General features: G+C 47.0%; 1 protein-coding gene across 7 annotated transcripts in view; it reads right to left on the reverse strand.

Annotated features, from left to right (window-relative positions):
• The window catches only part of PC (pyruvate carboxylase), a 250399-nt gene that overhangs the window by 130503 nt on the left and 95687 nt on the right, over window positions 1-24209 (reverse strand). The window lies entirely within an intron of this gene.

Below are 24209 nucleotides of genomic sequence, written 5' to 3' on the forward strand. Positions count from 1 at the left end.
TCAGAGAATGTGTGTGAAGCTTGGCGTAATTCCTTAGGCATTTTGTGTCTTCTGCAGATATTTATTTACTTATTGCATTTCTATTTATTTATTTACTTATTGCATTTATACCCCACCTTATTGTCATACGTGTGGAGGAAAAACCTAAACACGTTGCAGAGTTCAGCAGAGTTCCAGAGGCAATATTTCATCCAGCAGAGCTTTTACTTGTGCTGAAAGTAAATAACTCTGCTGCAACTGGATTTCTTATGGACTGTGCCAATTCTGATTGTAATGGATTTGGTGACCATTATGCTCATTTGCCTTCAGCACAAGTAAAAGCTCTGCTGGATGAAGTACGATTGCCTCTGGTCTATTTTTGGGAACTCTGTAACGTGTTTAAATTTTCTCTCCACATGTATGTCACTTATATCCTCCAAAGAGCTCGAGGCAGTGTACATAGTACCCTCCATTTTATCCTTGCAACAACCCCTGTGAAGTCGGCTAGGCTGAGAGGAAGTGACTGGTCAGAGGTCCCTCAGCGAGCCCCATGGCCAAGTGAGACTAGAATCCGGGTCTCCCAGGTCTAACCACTACACCACACTCTCTTTCAGGACAGTCCTTTTTGCATCTGCCTCTGTCTCATGGTTCTGCCTTTGCCAGAGCTCCTTTCATCACCTTTTGTGAAGAGATATCTGTGGGGCTGAGAGGCTGTTTTTGTGGTGCACAATCAAGGAGGAAGGAGGAGCCATTCCACCCTCGACCCTCCAGATCTGCCCTGTCTCTGGTCAGCTTGGCACTAGTCCTTTTCTCTGCAGGGAAAATATCCTGTTTTGGCTTCTTGATCAGTCTCGTTGTGGTTGTTTTATTAGCTTTTGGCCTCTTTTACCTCTCCTCTTTTCCTTATTTGCTTGTCTCGTCATCCCCTCCCCCTTTCCCCTGCGTTTGTGATTCTGTACATTGAACAAGAATTGGCTTCATTGGTTAATCACAATGATGCTATTGAGGAATTTAAGTCCATAACACCCGCTGAGTGCCGCCTAATTCTCCAGCACACTCGAAGATGAAGAAACCTTAATCTGTTTTGGTCAATTTGAGTTAACCCATTATCCGTTGAAAGATAAAAGATCGTGAAAATTGACTGTAGCTTTGTATATGTCTGGTTATATCACCTGAGCAAACATTTGCTATTCTGTGTCTCATTTCTTAAGTTTACATTTTCAAAGTTTAGTTCTTAATAAAATATATATATAAATTTAGTTAAGTTTTAGTTTCTTTTCTGGGGATTTTTTAAAAAGTCCTTTATGACTGAGTTCACCTTTAAAACAAAACAAAACAAAACAAAAATCCCTTGGTGCCCACCCTAACCAAATGTGTTGTGCTGACTGGATGTTAGTTCTGCCCCTTGTTGGGGGTCTCCCACCTCCAATACTCTGTGAAGGAGATGGCTATTGATGACTAATATGACGCGCAGTGTAAATTAATAATGCAGAGTTTTAAAGAATAAGAGCTTTACTGAGTTAAAATAAACTTCTTCATAAACATGGTTCCAAACACTTTGACTGAGATTACATACTGACTCTGCTCACAACATGTGACTCTGACTGAAATCTTACGGAGAACACAGAGAGAAAATGGCTGCTAAGTCACATGTCAGAGTGACTCAACAGTTAGCAGTTAGGCCTGAATAACTTTAGTAGGCCCAAATGATTGTGTAGGCCCAGCACTTCCCAGCCTGCTTTGCTGCTTCTGCCCTCATGTGTCTTTGTCACATGACATAATAGCCCTGAGGGCTATGCTCCACATCCATGGTCCAAGCCAGCAATGCTTCTGAATGTCAGTTGCTGGAAACAACAGGAGGGGAGAGGGCTCTTGTACGCAGGTCTTGGGCCATTGGCCTGATCCAGCAGACTCTTGCCATATTCTTATGTTCTTAAGGGCATACAGGGACAGAGAAAGATTCAAGTTTTGTGTGCACTGCAAAATCGAGTGTTTTTCCCACCCCCAGTCTCCTTTCCTGACAGGGGGCAGGCATCCAGAAATATCATCCAGATGTCCCAACTCCCTGGGCCCTCTTCTGAACCCGTAACCATCTTCCTTGCGTCCTGAAAGAGTGCATTCCCCGCTCACCAAGTGGCCTCAATCTGTCTTTGGCAAATGGAACTGCCTGTCGCCAGCAGCCAAGAGGGAGGTCAGCCAGCCAGTGTGCATTCATGGGCAACCTCCAAATGGTGCCCTGGAGTTTGCAAAGAGGAGTTGGGATACAGGGTTCTGGGATTTTATGTGCATACCTTTATATGCACACCGAAGGAGAGAAGGAATTGTGGGCCTGATTTTAAGGACAGGCTCACAATTCCTTCCCTCCTTCGGTCCCCACCAAAGCATTTATCTGATGATCTTTTATAAAAATCTGCTTGCCATTTCATTGCTGCTATTAAAGCAGTGGCTGCATCGTTAGAAAATGGGCCAAACAGCTGGGATTGCTAGCAGTCGACCTTCTGAGCCAGTGGGGGGCAGAGGAGCTCCTAAGCAAATTCCTGAAGCTCCACTTTGTAGCAGCTGAAGCTTCAGGGCAGCCTTTTAGGGCAGCCCCATATACAGTGCATCACAGCAGTCCAGCATGGCTGTTAACGGACGCATGTTTCCCTGAGGTGAGATCTAGCTTAGGGCTGCAGTTCAAGAATTAGCCCAAGCTGGTAAAAATATTACTGCAATCCACTCCTTGTGGGGCTGCACTTGAAGACAACTTGGAAACTTCAACTGATCAAAAATGTAACAGCTAAATTGCTAGCCGGGGTTCCGTTTAGATCTCATATAATCCTTGTTTTAAAAGAGCTGCACTGGTTGCCAGTTTGTTTCCAGGCCCAATTCAAGGTGCTCATGTTGGTGTTTAAAGACCCCGAATACCTGAAAGACTGACTCCAGGCTCTTCTTAAGTTCTAATGGCCAGCCTTACAACCAGCTCTGCTGCCTTCCCTGGGGGTTCCAGCACTGGATCGGAACCCAACACGGAGGCCCTAAACTGCGGAATGTGCTCCCGTCCAAGGTTGCACCAATGCTGCAAAAATTTCTTAGGCTGGTCAAGATGCACATTTTTGCTCAGGCTTATGAAAGGGTGAGGTAAGGTGAGGGTTTTAATCGATTCGCTCTCTTGGCTGTATCATATTGCTTCGCTGCTGCTTATGTTTAATTTCAATTCCATTGTAGGTTTACTTGTATTTTTATATTGCGTAACTCCCCCTGGGTGAAGGGCAGGTAATAAATCTCACTATTAAACAAAATAAAAATCGAACACAAATATCCACAGTGCACCTTTCTCACAAAGTCTCCAAACTCTCCTGTCTTAACCAGGGGTTGTTGTTGCTGCTGCTGCTGCTCTTCAAAATTTGTAACCCACCGTTCTACTCAAGGTAGCTTACAGTCCAAAACAGAAATCAGTGAATAATGAAAGAAAGCAGCAACAATTCTGATTGAAAGAGACTGTTAGAATATATGCAGCAGTAAAGGTGAAGTTGTTCCGGATATTGGGGATCACAGCTGAAAAGTCCTTGCCTCAATAACCTACATTTATGACAGTGGAAGTAGGTGGGGAGCCCAGAGATGAGCCCCAGAAGTGGAGCCAAGCTGCTGGGCTTGTTTGTATGGAAGAAAGAGCTTCCTGAGATGGTCTGTTCCCAGGCAGAGAAGTTTTTACCATTTGTCTGAGGGTGTACTTAAGATCAGGTTTCTGCACAACAAAGATACTCAAGTAATGTAAGACCACTGCTGGTTCAATCCAACTATAAGTCCATCCCTCAAGCAACATCAGAAAGACTTCCCAATTAAACCTGGCTTTAATTATGCATCTTCTCAGTCACTGAGGATCGATAATTGTTGCTGGCCTCCCGACAACAATGTCCATTAAGAAGCCATAATGGCTGCACATCACATTCCACACAGAAACAAATGATGCTGTTGTGCAATGCTCCCCCACCACCACCCCAGGGTGTGCAGAATACCAGCTCCAGAGCCGCAGCAGGATGAGGCCCAGCAAGGCTCCAGCTTTGAAGAATCCAAGAAATCAACCTTGGTGAACCTAATGGACTGCTACTCCCATCAGCCGCAGCCAGCACAGCCATTTGGACTCCATAACTAACAGAAGCAAACATATGCAAATTGGCTCTATTGGCTTAATTTACACAATGCAGCCTATGGCTAATTTGGTACAGGAGCCCCCTTTTTTTAGCAAAAAAATTACACATGAAGCTCCCCTTAAGAGTTCATGACACAGATTTGTTGGGCTCCACTGAGGAAGCTCTCATTTCAGCTGCAGCTACTAAACATGGCCTTGGTGAGGCAGCCGAGTTCTGAGTGCCAGATGGGGGAGCCGAAGAGGGATGGGCTGCCGTCTTCATTACATACTGCTTCTGGGTCTCCTGGAGGTTTCTGGGTGCTCACTGTGGTGGAAAATGAGATACTGGACTGGATGCACCCACATTGCTCTGGCCCAGCAGGGCTGCTCTTAAACGAGAAGGGACGCAAATTCCTAGCCATTACTCCAAGCATGCCTTTGATTGCTCCCAGACGGCCTCTTTATTGAGCATTCACAGTGAGGAATCCAGACAACATTTGCATTCCGATTCTGTTTGCAGGGAAGTTATACAATGTGACACTGAACAGTTATTATCCCACAATTTCTGATACATTTCCCCCATCACTTCCCTTACCACAAAAGGGCTGGCAACAGCAGAACTTCCCTGTTCAGGATCAGAATCCCTCTTGATAGCCTGACACGGACATAACACTAAAGCGTGGTATATGAAAGCAGTGGTTCGTCTGATGCTCCAAATTGTGCCCAATGGCTTAAATATGGGGTTTGCTTACTGCAATCTGAAGCCACAATCTGAAGCCAAGGTTTCGTTATTGGCTTACAGGCCTTGGTTTGTTTTAATTATGGCTTGATGATATGAGCAGCCTTCCTTAACCATGCTTTGTTTGGCCAGCCCACTCTAGCTGCTTGCTAAGCTACAAAGGCATGAGACGAGAACACAGGGGGAACAAACCAAGCTTTGGAGAAACAAGGCATATCCCTGCCATTGCTGGTACACCAGCGGCATCACTTTATTTTTCTGATATGCAGATGAGCAGAGTCACCTTACTCACCTGTGCCATAGGTACTCTGAGCATTGCACAAAGTGAAAAATATTTACACAGAAGTTGACGCACAACAAACGTTTGAGTCCCTTTGTCAACTATAATGGAAAATCACAGAAGTTGCAAGGATTTCATAGAACAGGCTTGCCCTTTTAAAATCTGTTTGTCTAGCTGGCAGTTATTGTGCCTTTACTGGCAGCCCGAGGTTATGCATGTTAGGACATTTTTTGCAGAACTTTGCTCTTGCGGCTAGAACAGAACACGGAGCAAAGAGATGCCAGCTTCAACCCCCATCCTTTGCTACAGACACACTTTAACCGGTGACCAGAGCAAAGGTCACGATCCTTACTCCAGAAGCCAAACTTTGTCAAGTTCTCTAACGCCATCAGCATCTGCAGGGCACCACGTTGGCTACCTCCACATGTAAAAGCATCATGTGTCTGGCAGGCACCATGATCTTTTGGCGCCTATTGAGAGAAAAGAGTGCAGCTATAAAAAGGAGCTGTTTGTGAAAAGCAGGAGGCACAGGCAAACTGCTAGCAAGACAGGCGTGATGTAGCAGAAGCTTTTCAGTCTCTCTCACACCCTCTCGCATCACGCTGCCACTTGCTTCTGCCCTTGGTTCAAGGCTCTTCGGCAGAGCTAGATGGAGGAGACTGAAAGGGAGAGAGCAGGTCCTGCAGTGTGGGGGGGCACATTTGCTCGCTGGGGTGCCTCCCTCAAGGATGGGCTCCTCTCATCAAAGCAGCCAATCGGAACATCTATTGTGAGCGCTGACATGTCCCTGACCTTTTCAGATTAATCTCAAGCAGAGAGAGAGTGTGTGTTAATTATATGAAACAGGCAGGCAGTGTGGCTGTTCACGGCTTGAGGAAGTTTTAAATATTCTTATTTACTGCCACCATCAAGTGCCTCGGGGATACACTGGATTCTGGCTGCGGAGACCCAGGCTCCAAGCCCTGCTCTGCTATGAGCTCCCTCTCTCCCTCTCTCATTGCCCTGATAACAACTACATATGCTGCCCATCTTACTGGGTTGCCCCAGCCCCTCTGGGCGGCTCCCAACAAAAGATTAAAAACACAATGAAACAACAACCATTAAAATTCACACATTGCGCCATGACAAGGTTCAGTAAACCATGACTGAGGGCTTATCCACACTTCCTCTGGTTCCACTGGTTCTCTCTGGAGAAAACTGCTCTTCAGTGCTCAATCAGAGCAAATGGCAATTTGGGTTTTCTCTGGATTGATGTTTGTTCCGATTTAGCACTAAAGAGCAGGTTCTCCCTGGGAAAGGAGCAGGACAAGGGGGAAACCGCTCAGACCCATGCCTGGAAAGTGTGGGTCAAGTGGAAAACCGCTCAGCGGTTTCAAGGCATAGGACAAGTGGAAGTGTGGACAAGCCCTTTGTGTGGACAAGCCCCTCCTCAAGCGTTTTCACCTGGCTGGTGGCCTGAAAGCTATCAGGTTTGAAAGCTAGTTGGAAGAAGATGCCGACCCAGCGTGCAATACCTATAAACACAGTGAATGAAGGAACCATTAGGAAGCAGATCAGAATTAAAAACTGCCAAGATAATAATGCCATTACAGTGGTACCTCGGGTTACAGACGCTTCAGGTTTCAGACTCTGCTAACCCAGAAATAGTACCTCGGGTTAAGAACTTTGCTTCAGGATGAGAACAGAAATCGTGCTCCGGCGGCACAGCAGCAGCGGGAGGCCCCATTAGCTAAAGTGGCTCCTCAGGTTAGGAACAGTTTCAGGTTAAGAACGGACCTCCTGAACGAATTAAGTTCTTAACCCAAGGTACACAACTCTATAGTGCGAACGCACTTTGAATCCTAGGCACAGTTCTGGTCACCACACCTCAAAAAGGATATTGTGTAAAACTGTATAAAATTATGCATGGTTTAACTGTATAAAATTACGCATGGTATGCAGAGAGAGAGAGAGGTTTTCCTGCCTCTGACGTAATACTAGTCCCATCTGAACTTTGGAAGCTTCAGGACAGACAAAAGAAAGGGCTTTTTCATCTAGCACAAATTGTGCGACTTGCGCCTGCATGAGGCAGTGATGGCCATAAACTTGGACAACTTCAAAAACAGGGGGTAACACAAATACATGGAGGATAAGGCTATATCGGGTCGGAAGCAGGATGCCTCAGAAATCTGTTTGCTGGGATGCACAAGCTGGGACAGTGCTGGTGGGCTTCTGTCTTACACAGAGGCATCAGGCTAGCCACTGTGAGAACAGGATGATGGCTGATGGGAGTTGTAGTCCAAAACACCTCTGAAAGGCACCAAGTTGGCAAAGGCTGTTTCAGCCCCCCCCCCCCCACTTTACAAATCATCAAATAGCAGGAAAACAAGAACCACCCCATTTCTCCCCAGAAGATGAGATTACATAACACTGTGTCGATTTGAAAGGGATCCCCAATGGCCATCCAATCCAACCTTCTGCAATGCAGGAATCACAGCTCCAGCATCCCTGACAGACGGCTATGCAACTTCTCTTTAAAAAACTTCCAGTGAAGGAGAGCCCACCGGCTTCCGAGGGAGTCCATTCCACCATGCAACAGTGCTTGCTGTCGGAAAGGTCTTCCTAGCACCACAGCAGTAGCCAAAAGTCAGGAACGGAAATACTCCTGCATCCCTTCCCACATTCCATCACTACCGTTGTGGACAATCTGAGAAAGAAACTATTTGCAGCCACACAGTGACTCTTTGCACCCCAGACAAAAAAAACCAAACCCCTGCAGTGGAGCTGTGAAGCAGAAGCAGCAGCAGCCCAGGGGTGCAATGTGCCATGCCTGCCGTGGAAGCCAGGAGCTCTCAACTAGGGGATACAGAGGATTATAGAGGGAGAAAAAAATAACTTAATACCACTCCATAAATCCCTGGTGTGCCCACGCACCCAAAGCTGTTTGCAGTTTTTATTAGCTCCCAAAACTAAGGAGTACCGAGAAGGGCAACTAAACCATTCTTCCTAATGCACTGAAACCTGAGAAGTTCAAGATGACTCAACTTGGGAAAGGAGGGAGAGGAGCAGGGAGGATGAGGCAGGATGAGAAGCAGTAAGAGAGGCACTAGAGAGAAATCCCAGCCTAGTAGGTAGAGATGTGGGTTCGAACCTTGCTCAGCCCTGAAGATCATGAGCCGATTTTGACCCAGGAACACTTTCTCAGCCTAATCTATTCAACAGGGTTATTGCAAGGCTGAAATGGGTGGAAGGAACCAAGCACACACACATACACACTCAGGGTGAGTGTCAAAGGTCACCACGGAGTCCCCTGGGTCTGCAGTAACAAGGAGATAGAAAAATGGGAAAGGGAGGTAAACTCCACCTCCTCCATGACGTGCATAATTTTATAGACATTTCTTGCCCAAGGTGTATACAGAAATGTTTATCTCCCTCTCTCATAACGCTAGAACTCTTGCACATCCAACAAAGCGGAATATTGGAAGGTTCAGGACAGATACAAAGAAGGATTATTCATGCGGCACATAGTTAAACTACGGAACTTGCTCCAGCAGGAGGTAGTGATGGCCACCAACTGGGATGGTTTTAAAAGAGGGCTGCACAAATTGATGGCAGAGAAGGCTATCAACAGCTATTAGTTACAATGGCCAGTAATGCTTCTGAGTGCCAGTTGCCGGAAACCACAGGAGGGGAGCGTTGCAGTTGTGCTCAAATTCTGCTTGTGAGTTTCCCACAGGCATCTGGTTGGCCTCTGGCCTGATCCACCAGGCTCTCTTTATGTCCTTAAGGAGGGGGCCTGGGGACGGGGCACAGCCTGGGAAGACTCCCAAGGGCCAGACAGAGAGGCGTGGGTCCCACAGTTGGCTCCAAGCTCTGAGAGTCCCCATCCTTGACTTAAAGGGTGAAGTTGTTTTTCTGCCATCTAATGAAAAGCTTGGCTTGCTTGTCAGAGTTTGGCATTGGGGGACAACTTCTGAAAGATTGTGATGCCAGCACCCAGGAGTCTAACAACATCTTGAATCAGACAGTCTAGAGTCAGAAATCCCCACTTTCGTGAGCTAAGGAGGCCACCAGAGATGCTTGCCACATGGAGAGCACCTCTCACAGGGATACATCATGTGCAATCAAAGAGATTGGAGGCGACACTGGTCAAACAAAGAACAGCAGCAGCACCCCCAGACCATACTCTGAAGCATGAAAATCGCAAAAGGTGAGAGAATAGCTATGCATATATGCAAGAACAGCTGCCAAGGAGAACAGATTTCCTGCTGCACTTGCTCTGGGTGTACCCAAAATCCTTGCCTTCCATCAAGAGTTAGTGCAGGAGCATCAAACTGAGCAATGAATATTCTCAGTGCAAGGGCCTCCACTGCTCCTAAAATTTCCTGGAGTATGGGAGGCTCTGCCCTCCTGGAGGAATGGGTTGGGTACTGAATAGGTCCTCGCCTTATTTCGTAGCCTTTGGCTTCTGTTAGCCTGTGGAAGATGGGATACTGCAGGGGGGACATCCTCTGAGCCAGAGAATGGTGGCCTAAGAATATAAGAACACAAGAAGAGCTTGCTGGATCAGACCAGTGGCCCATCTAGTCCAGCATCCTGTTCTCACAGTGGCCAACCAGGTGCCTGGTCCTCAAACTGAATAAGTTACCAGAGACTCTCTACTAGAGGAGAGGCTGGACCCAGTGTTAGAAACTGGGACAGAAAAGTTAGGAGCCAAATGGCTTCTAGGACCTGGATTGTGGGCGCCAAAACAGAATGTCTAGTCACTACTGGGGTGGGGTGGGGGTGTCAGCAACACTTTTTATTTATTATTTTGATAAGCATGAACTAATATGAAATTCACATAAGTGACAAATTGTTAATATCACATTTTTAGCAGCAATTGTTAATACATGTTTAATTTGCTGCTTACAATAAAAATATTGGTACCGTACTTCAGTTATCAAAACACTCTGCTCCTTATTGTTAAACTCCTTAATGTACTGTCTATCCTTAACATATACTTCGAGGCTTCAAAGCACATACATTTCAGTAATCCTTGAGTGTTAGCCAGGTGCAAAAAATGGCACCCAGATTTTTTTGAGGTGCTCGCAAATGGAGAATTTTTAGGTGAAAAATGCCCCTGGCACCCTGCTAATTTCAAACCCTGGCTGGACCACATCCTCAGCTATATACTGCAAGGTCCCTGGTTTGCATGACAGTCCCCAGTGTGAGTCCTTGTGCCTAACACCCAGGTATTGCAGTGGCCCTACCCACTGCGGTTGGCCACTGACTCCCTGCAACAGGACAGGGCTGTAGGAAGCATATTCAACTTTCAACACACACTTAACAGCACAAAGGGACACAGGAAACTGCCTGACCAGTGGTGCATCTACTTCAGTATCACCTACACTGATTGGCAGCAGCTTCTCAGTGGCTTCAGACAGGGGTCTTTGCCAGTCCTACTTGGCTGAGATTGGACTTGGAAGGTTTTGTGTGCAAGTCAGATGCCTTAGCACTGAGCTACTGCCCTTACTCTGCACATGTGCTATTCAAACTGTATATGAACTATATAAACTAATCCAGATACTAAAATATGCTTGGTGCAGTTCTCCCTAGTCTAAGGAATAAGGAAGGCAGAATGCCTGAAAGCTTAGAGACAGGTGTCTATTTTTTTTTAAAAAAACAGATTGTTCCATTAGTAGGAAGAAGGGTCAAATATGTATCCGAAAGGACATTGCATTAATCTCAATGTGCTCAATATTCAACACACAGCCTCCAGTTTTGTGGGAATATGAATCTGGATTGGCATCAATTGTCTGACTCATACTTTGAGTTCTGAATAACTGATTCTGGCCTGATATGGCCTATGACAGCTGAGCCCTCTCCAAAAATTATAGCATTACTGTATTCTCCCTGAACTAACACACGTTGAACGGGTAATAAAGTACAACCTTTCCACAGAGTTTTAAGGGCAGCTGACCTCCAACCTCCATTAAAACAAAGAGCTCCTTCCAATCTGGTCCATCTCAGAGGATGCTTCCAGGATAATATCAACTGCCCGGGTCTGATAAACCAGACTGCATTGTCTGGTGGGACCTGCTTGTTTCTTTTTCTCCAAATACCTCAAGGTCATTCCACCTCCTCATTGAACAACCGTGTGAGGTAGGTTAGGCTGAGAGGCAGCGACTGGCCCAAGGTCACCCACTGAACTTCCAGCCCGAGTCAAGAGTCATTTGAACCCTGGTCTCCCAGGGCCTAGTTTGATGCTCTAGCTACTATACCACATGGAGTATTGGGCTGTTTGGTGGTGGTGGGTGTTCCTGCTTTGGGGGAGAGGGTGCTGCTTGCTTTTTTTTGTCTGTGTTTTGTTTTGTGGGAAGTGTGAGTGTTTCCTTCCTAATGGGGGGGAGGTTCTGAGCATCACCAGCTTTCTCCTGTGAAATGGGTGTTTTGCAGTGCCCATGGTGGTTGCTTAGATTTCAAAATGAGCCCCCCACATATACACACAGTTGGGGACTCCCCAATTTTCTTTAAAACAAGTGCTAATTGGCCATCCCTGACTTTTAAAAAATGGTCACTAATGGAAAGTCACATTTCTTTTTTTTACAAAAACCTGCCTCTCCATCCAGTTGTGCTCAAAGGCAGCTAATCACAATGCAACGGCGTAGAATAAGACGCGACAAATCAGCTATAAATTCCAAAGTAAGAAGCAAACTAATCACAGAGGAACAGGAAAGCATAAAGGCAAGCTGTGTCATGAACAGGGATCAATACGATGAAGGGCAGAAATAGCCCAATCTCCAGCTGTTCTGTTGGCATTTAGGGCTGCTGTGGGTTGTGCTGACATCAAACTCCAGATCAAAACCTCCCCCCCCCCCGAGCTGTGTGTCTCCCTCTTTTCATTTCATTTCCCTTGGAGCCTATAGCTGAACCCCAACCTGAACAATCACTTCCTGGGAGCTCTCATGTCAAATCCAAGCAGGTCTGAAAAGCCTCCTGCTAAGAAGTCAAACAAGACATTTCCCAACCTCGCGGAACAGAACTGCAATCTCTGCCTGACCGGGCCAGTTAATAATTATTATCATTATTTTTGCTACTATCTTTTTATGCATAAAAATATTTTATGCCACTGTGTCACAAAAATATATCATAGCCGTTAAAAGCCATAAAACCATAATACCATATTAAAAAGGTTAAAACAAGCATTAATTACCACCGTGGAAGTATTCCGAACTGCCTTGCACAGGCCTGGCAAATAGAAAAGTTTTTAGCTGGCATTTAAAAGTTGACACAGAAGGTGCCTGCAGAACCTCCACTGGCAGGGAGTTCCACTGGTTTGGGCCAGTGATACTAAAGACTCAGCTTCTTGTTGTCAAATGAGCCTCGCCAACTCATTTTAATACCCCAACTGTCCGCCAAGGATCTCAGTGTGCTATATGGGATTCCCTGCTCCCCAGTTTATACTCACAAGAACCCTGAGAGAGAGGTTAGACTGAGAGACAGGGACTGGCCAAGCCCACCTACGAGGGGGGGTTGGTGTCAGGCCCCTGCTTCAGGATCCATGCCAGTCTGAGGAGGACTCTGTATCTGATTATGTGCCAGCCCCCCCACTCAAGAGGGGAAGTCCTCAGCACCTTCTTCTATGTTGTCCAAGCCTGAAGGCATGGCTTCTGGAAGGTCAAGTCCTGCTGGCATTTTAAGGCTTCAGAAGACTATGCCTTTGCTGAGACAACAACTTCCCAAAGTCATATGGCCTGGGCTGCCCTGGGAGAGAACATAAGAGCCCTGCTTGATCAGGCCTATGGCTCATCAAGTCCAGCATCTTCTTCTCATGGCAGCTAACCAGATGCCTCTTTGGGAAACCTGCAAGCCTTGACCACTCTCACCAGCAACTAGTAATCAGAAGCATTTCTGCCTGACCATGGAGGCAAAACACAGCCCTGGTGGCTAGTTCCCATAGATAGCCCTTTCCTCCATGAATCTGTCTAATCCTCTTTCAGAGCCATCCAAGCTGGTGGCCATTCCTGCCTCCTGTGGCAGGGAGTTCCATAGTTGATTTGCTGCATAAAGAAGTTCTCTCCTTTCTCTGTCCCGAATCTTCTGGTGTTCAACTTCATTGGATGCCCGCAAATTCCGATGTTATGAGAGAAGGGGAACACTCTCTATCTACTCACTCCATGCCATGCATTGTATAAAACTTCTATCATGTCGCCTCTTACTCGCCTTTTCTCTAAACTAAATAAAGTCCCAAATGCTGTGACCTTTCCTCATAGGGGAGCCACTCCATCCCTCAATTGTTTTGGTTGCCCTTTCCCAACTCCGCAATATCCCTTTCGAGGGAATGCGACCAGAGCTGTACACAGATTCAAAACGTGGTTGTAGTGTAGATTTGTACGCTGGCATTCTCTGACATGCTTGCCCTTCCATAAGCCTTAACAGAAGATAATTGGAACCTGGGTCTCTCCCAGTCTTATTGCAACCACTGAATCCCACTATCTCCCGCTTCCCATCACCTTGGCAGGAAGCGCAGAAGATTGAGCAAACCTTCATTGTTTAGGAGAGAGATTAGCTAGAAGCTCCCTCCTTTCCATTATTCCCATCCTATCTTTCCTTCCTTTTCTCCCTTCCAGCCGCTGTTGGAGAATTAGAAAGAGCAGATGGAGTCATTCCAAGTGCACAGCTGGAGGAAGAAGGGAAACGGAGGGGTAATGAAAATCCGACAAGACGTGTTCATACTTGCAAGAAGGCGGAAGCGCAGGAGGGCAACTAGGGGTGAGGTGAGGAGCAAGGTCTCTCTTCTCGCCAGCAGAAGGCAGGAGGGGGCAGCGGGTTCACACGAACATCTCGCCTCCACACCTGGACCCCAGCAACACCAGGGCAACGAAGCCTGAGCCCGCCTGGTGAGGGGCAGCAAAGGATGCTTGCCCTGGCACAATTCAAAGACGAGCAACCTCAGAAAAGTGGCATTCACACCCATGCGCACCAAAGGGGTGGGGGGAGGAATCAGTTTGGTCTGCTTTTCAGAGGACCAACTCCATCTGTCGCTCCTGAGCTTGCTCCAGGATCAAAAGGCAGCTCCCAGTCACATGACGTGCTTCCTCTGGATTTTGCAATGCGAGAAAGCGAACGCCAAAAATATGCATTTTGTAAGGTAAAGGGACCCCTGACCATTAGGTCCAGTCGTGGCCGACTTTGGGGTTGTGGCGCTCATCTCGCTTTATTGGCCGAGGGAGCCGGCGTACAGCCAGCATGACTAAGCCGCTTCTGGCAAACCAGAACAGCGCACAGAAATGCCGTTTACCTTCCGGCCGGAGTGGTACCTATTTATCTACTTGCACTTTGACGTGCTTTCGGACTGCTAGGTTGGCAAGACCAGGGACCGAGCAACGGGAGCTTGCCCTGCCACGGGGATTCAAACCACCAACCTTCTGATCGGCAAGTCCTAGGCTCTGTGGTTTAACCCACAGCGCCACCCGTGTCCCCTTGCATTTTGTACAAGATGTATAAAATGGTGCATTTTTTGGAGAAGAAGAACGAAAAAGCTTGCTGTTTCACATTTAGAAAGGGTTATGTAATGTTAAAAAAAAAGAATATGTACAGTTTAAATGCAGATTTTCTGTGTGCTCTTTCAGAAAAGCTGCACAGAACAGAGCAGAATGGATTTATGGCTGAAGACTAGCAAGACTGTGAAATGGGATGGAACTCATTGCTCAGCCCATCCCTACCTTCAGCGCTGCATTTCTGCTGCAATTCTGCAGGAGTGCAGAGGACAACAAAATGTGACTGTAGGCAAGCTTTCGCTGCTGTTGTTTTAAATAGCAAGTTTTCAGCCCTTCATTGCTGGCAGAAACATGCTTTAAGCCTGCTGACATCTCAGCAGCCAGAGGGGAGTCAGAGTGCAAAGGCGCATCAGTGCCTTGTGTGGCTCCTTGGCCTTTGCCTATTTCCCAGAATTATGCAACAATAGAAGTGTGTAAAATGTGAGCACATCATGCAAATCTATTCATTTTGCATAATTTAAACCTGTTTTGGGATTCCATATTCTTTGGTGGAGAATCCATTTTTAAATTATTATTATTACATATATATCCCAACTTTCCTCCAAGTTGCTGTAGGTGGCAAACATTTCCACCGACTGGCTCAAGGTCACCCAGTGAGTTGAGTGGGGATTCAAACCCTGGTCTCCCAGGACCTAGCACTCTTAACTGCTACACCACACTGACTTGCCTGGATAAATATTTTAAGTGTTCTTATCACATCCATCCCTTTAGTGTAGTCTGCCTATGGTACTTATCGAGGTTACTTGGTTGCTTCCCTGGTGCCTTTCTCTATATTTTGCCCCTCCCCCCCCCCAGCTCTCAAGCTTGGAGGAGGGCTTTTTTAAAAAAGCATTTCCATGATTTTTGAAAACTTGAACCTTGAAAGCTAACAGAGTGCTTGTGCTATACACAATCCATGCAAATGTGCTCCATTTCCATAATTCATTCTGCACAGACTTTCCAAGAAGGGCCTTAATGCAGATTTTGGATCTATTCATTTGTTTACGACACTTTCACCCATCTTTTCCTCCAGTAGAGCAGAGCAAGCCATGTCTTCATTCTCCGCCCCCCCCCCCTATGCTCCTGCAGTCCGTCCCCTCCCACCTGTGATCCTTACAACAACCCTATGAGGCAGGATGGCTGAGGTAGAAAGAGAAGGAATGACTGGCCCAATTCACCCAGTGAGCATCAGGTTGATCTCTGCTTTAACCAGTACATGACACTGCAAGGAGAGCCCTGCGGATGTTTTTGGACTACAGCTCCCATTATCATCTTGAGCCATGGCATGGAGAGAGCTGAAGGAAAAGGTTTCTCTCCCTCACATGTTAACACTAGAACTTGTGGACATCCAACGAAGTTGAATGTTGGAAAATTCAGGACAGATAAAAGAAAGTGCTTAACGCAGTGCGGTTACACTATGGAACTCCCTCCTGCAGGAGACAGTGATGGCCACCAACCTAGATTGTTTGAAAAGAAGATTAATTTGTGGAGAAGGCTAGCAAGGGCTGCTAGCTCTGCCTCCACATTTGGAGGCAGCAGTGCTTCTGGATCCCACTTGCAAGAAGTCACAGGACAGGAGAGGGCTCTTGTGCTCAAATCCTGTTTTTAGGCTTCCCCTGGGACATCTTGTTGGCTGCTGCAAGAACAGGATGCTGCACTAGGTGGTTGACTGGCCTGATCCAGGGACACAGGTTCCCCCTCCCAGCAGTGCTGGCTTTCAGGGCACAGGAGCAGACCCAGGAGACGCCACCCAGACAGCCCCACCTGAAAGAGAAATCACACATGCTCCTCAGTGTGTAGAACAGTTGCTCAAGCAGCTGTGCCACACAAGGTGCCTGCCGGATGACGATGTGCCAGGTGGGCCACATTTCTCTCTTCCATGCAAGAGCCCAGCCTCTCATCGCCACGAAGCCCTGTCTCTCCATCTGGGTCCTGCATTCCTCATCTCATTCCGTGATCCCTCCCAACGCTCTCTTTCTCTCGGCTCGCAAATCGTATTCGAGCAGTGAAATATTAAAGTGGCCCTCGCAATGAGCTGGCAGAGCTATTTATATGCAGCGCCGCTCCTGCGCAGGGACAGCCGGCTCCGAACTTCAAAGGCCATTAGCAACACGCCTGCCGAACTCCTGTTAACCGCTCATAAACCTCGCGCGGAGGACGGCAGCCGCCTCAGCCAGCAAGGCAGCGCACTCTCTTGCGCCGGGGGCCGTGACCCTCCCTCTTGACTCTTACTGTGCGGGAAATTAAGAGACACGATTTCTCATTACATTACTCATTACTCCCAAAATTGCTAACGCGGAGTCTCAACCCTCAAAAGGCCATTTGCACGCCATTTCCCGGAGCGGGAGAGAGAACAGCCTGGGAATGGGAGTGGCAGGAAGGAAACGGAGCAGCCCCTTTAAAAAAGTCTGCTGTGACAAGGGGCGCCAGGACGCCCATGCCGTATACTCCATTCAAGATAGCTCCAATGCCTTAATTAATCACTCTGGGTGCCCCGTGAAGCCTGGATGTGCCAGCTGGCTGCCCATATTATAAGAACATCAGACAAGCCCCCTGGATCTGGCCAATGGCCCATCTAGTCCAGCATCCTATTTTTAGAGTACAAGAGCCCTCTCCCCTCCTGGGGCTTCTAAAGGACCCCTGACAGTTAAGTCCAGTCGCAGATGACTCTGGGATTGTGGTGCTCATTTTGCTTTACAGGCCGAGGGAGCCGGCGTTTGTCTGCAGACAGTTTTTCCGGGTTATGTGGCCAGCATGACTAAACCACTTCTGGCGAAACCAGAGCAGCGCACGGAAACGCTGTTTACCTTCCCTCCGGAGTGGTAATTATTTATCTACTTGCACTTTTTGGTGTACTTTCGAACTGCTAGCTGGGACTGAGCAACGGGAGCTCACCCCGTCACGGGGATTCAAACTGCCAACCTTATGATCAGCAAGCCCAAGAGGCTCAGTGGTTTAGACCACAGTGCCACCTGCACCCTTGTATGGCTTCTAGCAACTGGTATTCAGAAGCATAAATGCCTCTGAATGTGGAGACAGAGCATAGTTATAGTAGCTAGTAGGCATTGGTAGCCTTTTCCTCCATGAATATACCCAATCCTCTTTTCCAAGTTATCTAGGTTGGTGGCCATCACTGCCTCTTGCTGGAGTGAGTTCCAAAGGCTAATGGCCTTTGAAGTTCAGAGCCGGCTGTCCCCACGCAGGAGTGGCGCTGCATATAAATAGCTCTGTCAGCTTATTGCGAGGGCCACTTAACTATGTGCTGTGTGAAATAAATGAAGAATCGCAAGCACGCGCTCTGTCAGGGCGGGTGTCTCTGCTCCCATCTGCAAATGTGGCACCTGGTTCAAGGCAACAAGACTGCACCCTCCTGTTCAGGCTCCTGTTCAGTCACTGCCATGTCCAGTTCTACCCCTGCCATACACACACACACCCCTTGGCTACTCCAAGCTCTCCGCAGACTCCAGCGAGGCTTTTGCTCCACAGTAAGGTCCCTGCTCCCCCTTTCAAAGCAAATGAAGTCAGTGCAGAAAGAGGAGCTCCCCTCATCCTCCAGTCCCAGTTCTCACCAATTCAGCCCCCTCCTTTGTGCTTCCTCCTCTTCCTCCTCCTGCATCAGAGCCTGTCAAGCCAAGCGCAAACTCAACAGCTCTGCACAGCTCGTGACAAAGCCAACCGTGACATTTAATGCATATTTTGCATTTAGCATGCACAACTGTTGTTCTTGTTGTTTTAAAAATTAAGTAGCGCCTGCTGGGTGAGCAAATTTAACTATTGGGATTGCAGGAGGTGGAAGGGAAGCAGTTAAGACTTGGCTGCCCTGCTGTAGTCCTAATGAAAATCCTTCCTCTTAAGAGGGGAAGGTGGGAACACACACAACTCTCTTCAGTGCAAACAGTAGCTTCAGGGGAGCTATTTTGGTCAGGACTACAGCATGGGAGGAAGGGGTTAATAGCCCCCTCAAAAATGCTTGCTGCAATCCTCGTAGTTTTAAAGTTCTACCACCATCCAACAACTGCTAGGCCCATTTTTATTTTTTATTCTACTTGATTTTTCATGGTTTTTAAATTTCCTCTGCTCTTCTTAGCTTGAGCATTCTGTTTTCACGCTGTTGTTGCATTTTAATTTTGTTACTGAGCAAAATAAAAATGTTTCATTTTACCTTTGTTGTTACATCTTGTGTGTCCTGTTTTAATTCTCTGGTTGCATTTTCATTTTGTCATTGTGCACACATATGTTTATTTTCCTCTGTGAACCTTTGTTCACAGATGGGGAAGAAATTCCACAACAATACCACCACCTGGGCCGAAGGAGGTAAAACAAGGAGGAAACTGACAGAACACAAACAAAACTTCACAGCAAATAATTAAGATTTAATCAACATATATTTTGCCGCTAATCATGCCAGTGTGAATGGGGGCTTTTTGTCTGTGTTTTGTTTCCACTTCCCGCAGCACCACCATCCAATTTAAAACAACACAGTCCATGTTTCTTAGGTGCCCCCAAAACAGCGCCACCAGCACCACCACAACCCACTGATTTATGACTTGCCCTTCACCGTAAGGTCCCAGGGCAGGCCACAGCAATTTAAAAATACAATATTAAAAACAGTTTGAAACAAATTAGAATAGGGTGGATCCTCTCCCTCCCTCTCCTTTTTCTCTCGTGTCAAAGTCCTGGGTAAAGAGGTGGGTCTTCAGCCTATGAACAAAGGCGTTGGGCATATCATTAGAACAAGCCACTCTCCAATACAGTTCTGTGGTTGCTGGATGTTCACCGGAGAAGCTGGCTGTGCTGAGTCACAAGCAAAGAGGAGGATACAGGACCTTGGACAGCTCCAAGGGATCCTGCTATGACATCAACATAAGAACCCTCATAAGCTTTGAAGAGTATATGAGTAAACGCTGGTCTAAGGAAAACATGTTGTTATGTTTAGATTAAGTTTGTAAAGTTGACCTAGGAAAAACTAATACATTCAGAACATTAAAGATGAGATGTATAAGATGCAATGTAAATAAGAATTTAAAGTTTAAGGGATGATGAGTATTGGATGAGGGAAGCCACATGGGGTACTAATATTATTCTTTCTTTTTTTCTTGGTCATTAATTTTGGGGATGTATGTATTTTTGTTGGGGGGGCAATTATTGTTTGTTTGCCTGTCTATGGGGGACAAAGAACACTCATAAGCTGCCTACTCTCAGCACCCAGGAACATCATAACTAGACACTGGAGGGACCTGTCAGGAGTGAACATGGACCATTGGTAGCAAACCATATGGGAAACAGCCCTACTAGAACAGCTAACCAACAAATTGAAACTAGCATAGGGACAAACAAAAGAGGACACCTTGATCCCAGTGTGGCTCCCCTCCATTACATACACAGCCCAATGAGACAAAAATAAAAAAACAAAACAAGACAAAAAAACCAACATACAGCATACAGATTGATATGGCTAACTTGACCTAACAACACCCCCCCCCACACACACAAAGTTCACTGCAGCCAACTGAAGTTAGCCCTGGCCCCCCCCCCAACCTCTCTCACCACCAGTGAAAACAAATAAATGAACTGAAAGAGAACCTACTCACGTGGTACTGACACAAAACCCTTGCACATACATTATGTAAAAGAATGCAAATTTACTAACCCTCTTCTCACTCCCTTGCTTCTTCCCCAACCTTATACTGTCTATAATATTAGTGTCTCACATCGGATATAACAGATCTGTAGAAAAGATTCTATGAACGATAAACAGACACTGTATGTACTTTTGTAATTCAAGAAAATCTTTAATAAAAACATTTTTTTTAAAAAAGACGAGCACTGCTGGATCCATTTCACCTTGGTCCTAGAAACACCCCTCCCATGTTGCTTACAGTCCCTCTCCTGCAGCAGATTCTTACAGGGTACCCAAAGGCAGGGTTGGGGTAGTTGGAAACACCCTTCCCGCAATCTTGGGAGTCCAGGGTGTGCTTCAACCACTGGATTAAGATCTTAGTTTGCTAGCCATGCACCTGCCGGTCCAGTGGCCCATGCCTTGCTTATGTAGCATACTGATTTGAGCATTAATGGTTTTACTAGAAACCAAAATCCGAGTCAAAGTACTTTGTCCAGTGTGGGCCTGTATTCCTTTGCCCATGGAGGTCCCAGAATAGAGTCCTTGCCCGCCCATGAGGAAGTAGCCTGGACATCATCCTGGCCCTCAGACGCACACACTACAAGGTCCCTGGGTCATGGTATCTCAATCCCTCCTAGATCCACGCCAAGGTATACAGAGGAGAGATCTGCAGACACTTGTTGCCAATGAATCCCCTCAGCAAATGAGGGCAGGCAGCATATAAGGAACCCAGCATATGTTTTGAACATCACAGTTGGTCCACAAAGGGAAAGCAATTTATCATTTCATAATTAAATCTTCTTGCCCACCCCCACCTGAGACTCTCACGCCAAGCTCTGCACAGGACCAGAATGCGAAGCAGCACTTGCTCCACAGAACGAGCAAGAAAAGGCCTAAGTGACCATTGTCAGAGATTCTGCCCCTTCTGCTTGCAAGCACACCCAATTCACACCTAGCCCCACAATAGAGGCAACTGGATGTCCCTGCTCAATGGGAAAACCTCACAGGTGGGATTTGAAGGCTGGCTGCTTTCCAGAAGGGCCTTGCGCAGTTGTGCACACCTATAGCTATAGAATGTGCAATCAAGCACACGATTTAGCTCCTTGAGAAACTCAAGCTTACGCTTTTAAGCTTCTAGTCCTCATTGCCAAGAAGATGCCCTTGAAAGCGGGTGGGTTACGCCTGGTGATATTTCTGGGGCTGGATGGGAATACGGTTTCCCAGTGACTGGGGGTGATGCTCCCCTACTTTCCTCAGCTCTGTCCTATTTGACTTCCAAAACCAGGAATAATGCAAGGTGTTCAATTTGCACCATTTATACTGGCCACAGAACCTGCCTTTTCTCAGTGCAGAATCTGGATTGCTGAGATGCAGAATCAGAGATCATAGAGTTGGAAGGAGACCCTGAGGATCATCTGGTCCAACCTGAATACGAAGCTGTCCCATACAGGGATTGAACCTGCAACCTTGGCATTATCAGCACCACACTCTGAGCTATCCTTTGGATAAGAACTCCAGCAGAGAAAAGATGCTGCCCTATCCCTATTCCTGCCATCATCATAATGTAAAAATGCAATTATTTATTTTATAAAATGCATTTGCCCCAACACCAAGGTACTTGGATATACAGAACAATAGGTATGCATAACACACATCTAACTGGCATGCACGGTCAAAGGACTGCTCCTGGCCCCGCCCGAGGTTTCCTGTTGCCAGCAACAAGTAGCATAGATGAATCAAGTCTTATATCTGTTAGGCATGATAGTCCCAAGAGCAGACTTCAAAGACACAAAGTGAAACTAGAGTGCACTGATTCAGGGGGGTTGGGGGGGAGATGCATTAAACCAGCTGTGATGTTGTATTGTGTTTTTAGTATTTTTGTTGGGGGCCTCCCAGAGTGGCTGCGGAAACCCAGTCAGATGGGTGGCATATAAATAATAAATTATAATAAGAATATTATGATTATCCCACTCAGGAATTCCGCTCAGTTAGAATAATGGCAAATGCTCAGCTGCCCTGAGCCCGATCTTGGCTGGGGAGGGCGGGGTATAAATAAAAATTATTATTATTATTATTATTATTATTATTATTAGTCCCACTTCTTGGGACCCTCCCCACCACTCAGATATTGGGAGTGACTCCTTGAAAATCCAAAAAGCCTTAATGCTGGAGAGTGTCTGTTGGCTTTCGTTTTGGCAAGTACTCCAGATTACATCCTATACTTGGGCCCACGTGGTATCCAAGTCACACCCCTAAAATTCAGTGAGAGATTGTCTAAATTCTGCGTCAAAGAAAGTGTAATTCTGCAATCTCAATGGATTTTATAAACATGCTTGATTTCTCAATTTGCCTAGCTTTTCAATCTTTCTCTACCTCGCTGGGGTACGATTTATCCGACTTTTAGTTGCCATGGGGAGCGGCAAGGAACCCCTTCCCATCCGCAAGGAAACCTGTGTCCAAGACATTTGCTGCCTGAGGCGAACCAAAAAATGGCTCCTCCCACCACCATGTATCCCTCCTACAAAACAAACAAAATAACAGGATTTTATGTCCCATGAACCCTCACCGACGCTGCTTGAGCCATAGGACTGGGTGGGGCGTGAGGGCAATGGTGGAGCCTGCACTCAGCCACCAAGACATGTGCATATCCAGCAGCCTCTGCTGTAATTCCACGTTGCCCATCTGGCTTCCCCTAGCCCTGGCAGCAGCCAGCCAGAGCAAGGCACTATTTTGTGCCACCCAGAAACATTGCACAAGAATGCCATTTGCACAAGCACATGGCAGGGAGAAGGAAGAAAAGCCAAGAGTGTCCTACAGCACATGCTCGGTTTATTTGAAGTTCAGGAGAACACACCAGCAGCTCCACACACCCTGCACCGGGAGCAAGAGGTTGTAGGAAGCAGAGCTAGATCTACCACTAGGCAAAAGGAGCCAGGGAAATCAGGCGTGGGGTTGTTTAGCGACTGCTTTTGGAGTGCCAGACTGCCTCTCCATCAAGATAAGCAAACTAGGACCCTGAGCCAAATCTGCCACCCCTCCCATTCTGCCGCTGAAGCACCTACCTCACCTTGTCTCATTATAGAGCCGGCCCTGTATGGGGGCCTCTTTAGATATCTGGCTCATTTGGATGAGCCAAATTGCCTGAGCCCTTGACCTCCAATCTTCTTCATCTGTGCATCCTGCCGCCAGCAGGATGCTCTCCCTGTCTCTGGAAACACGAGAATCCTTGGACCGTTTCGCAGCTCTCACGATCAAAGCTATCCAAATCCACCTGAATCAACCCAGGCGCTTCATCCCACTAATAACCAGAGCCATATTTCACATTTGTTGTACGTGTCCGGCGTTGTCAAGAATCCGCTGCACCATTAACTCCGCTGGAAACAAACCGCTACTCAGGCCCCCTGGATTTCCCAATACGTGCCTAATTGATAATGACAGCAATAACGACCTAACATTTATTACCAAGCACGGCATGACAAGACTGTAAAAACATGCTAATATTTGCAGGGCCATCCAGGTTGGGCTGTAACTGTTTTGGCAGCCGACACTGGGGGAAAACTGCAGCGGCAACAAACACCCTCTCCCTCTGGCCCTCTCCCCCAGGCAAAGCAGCAAACCTGCAGCAATTTCTAAAGAGGGGGAAACCAATATGGAGGGGTGGAGGATAATGCATAGTCAGCTCATACTACTTTGTGAAGGAGACTCAAGGCCACCATTCCCCAGCCTGGTGCCCTCCAGATATTTTGCAGTCCAATTCCCATCAGCCCCAGAATCAAATAACCGTGCTGGCTGGGGCTGGTGGGATTTGTAGTCTCAAATGGCTATGCTGGCCAATGAGATTTGGTGGTTCTCCAGATAAGACAGACCCTTCTTTTTCTCCCCCCTACTTTCAGCCCCGCACCTCATCTCCTAATTCCAGTTCTTCCTGATTCTTCCAGTGCGTTCCTTACTGGCACAGCCTCGTCCTGGCCTTCTGGGTC

The sequence above is a fragment of the Podarcis melisellensis genome (genome assembly GCF_964234715.1).
Source record: "Podarcis melisellensis genome assembly, chromosome: 16".
Classification (NCBI taxonomy): Eukaryota; Metazoa; Chordata; class Lepidosauria; order Squamata; family Lacertidae; genus Podarcis; species Podarcis melisellensis.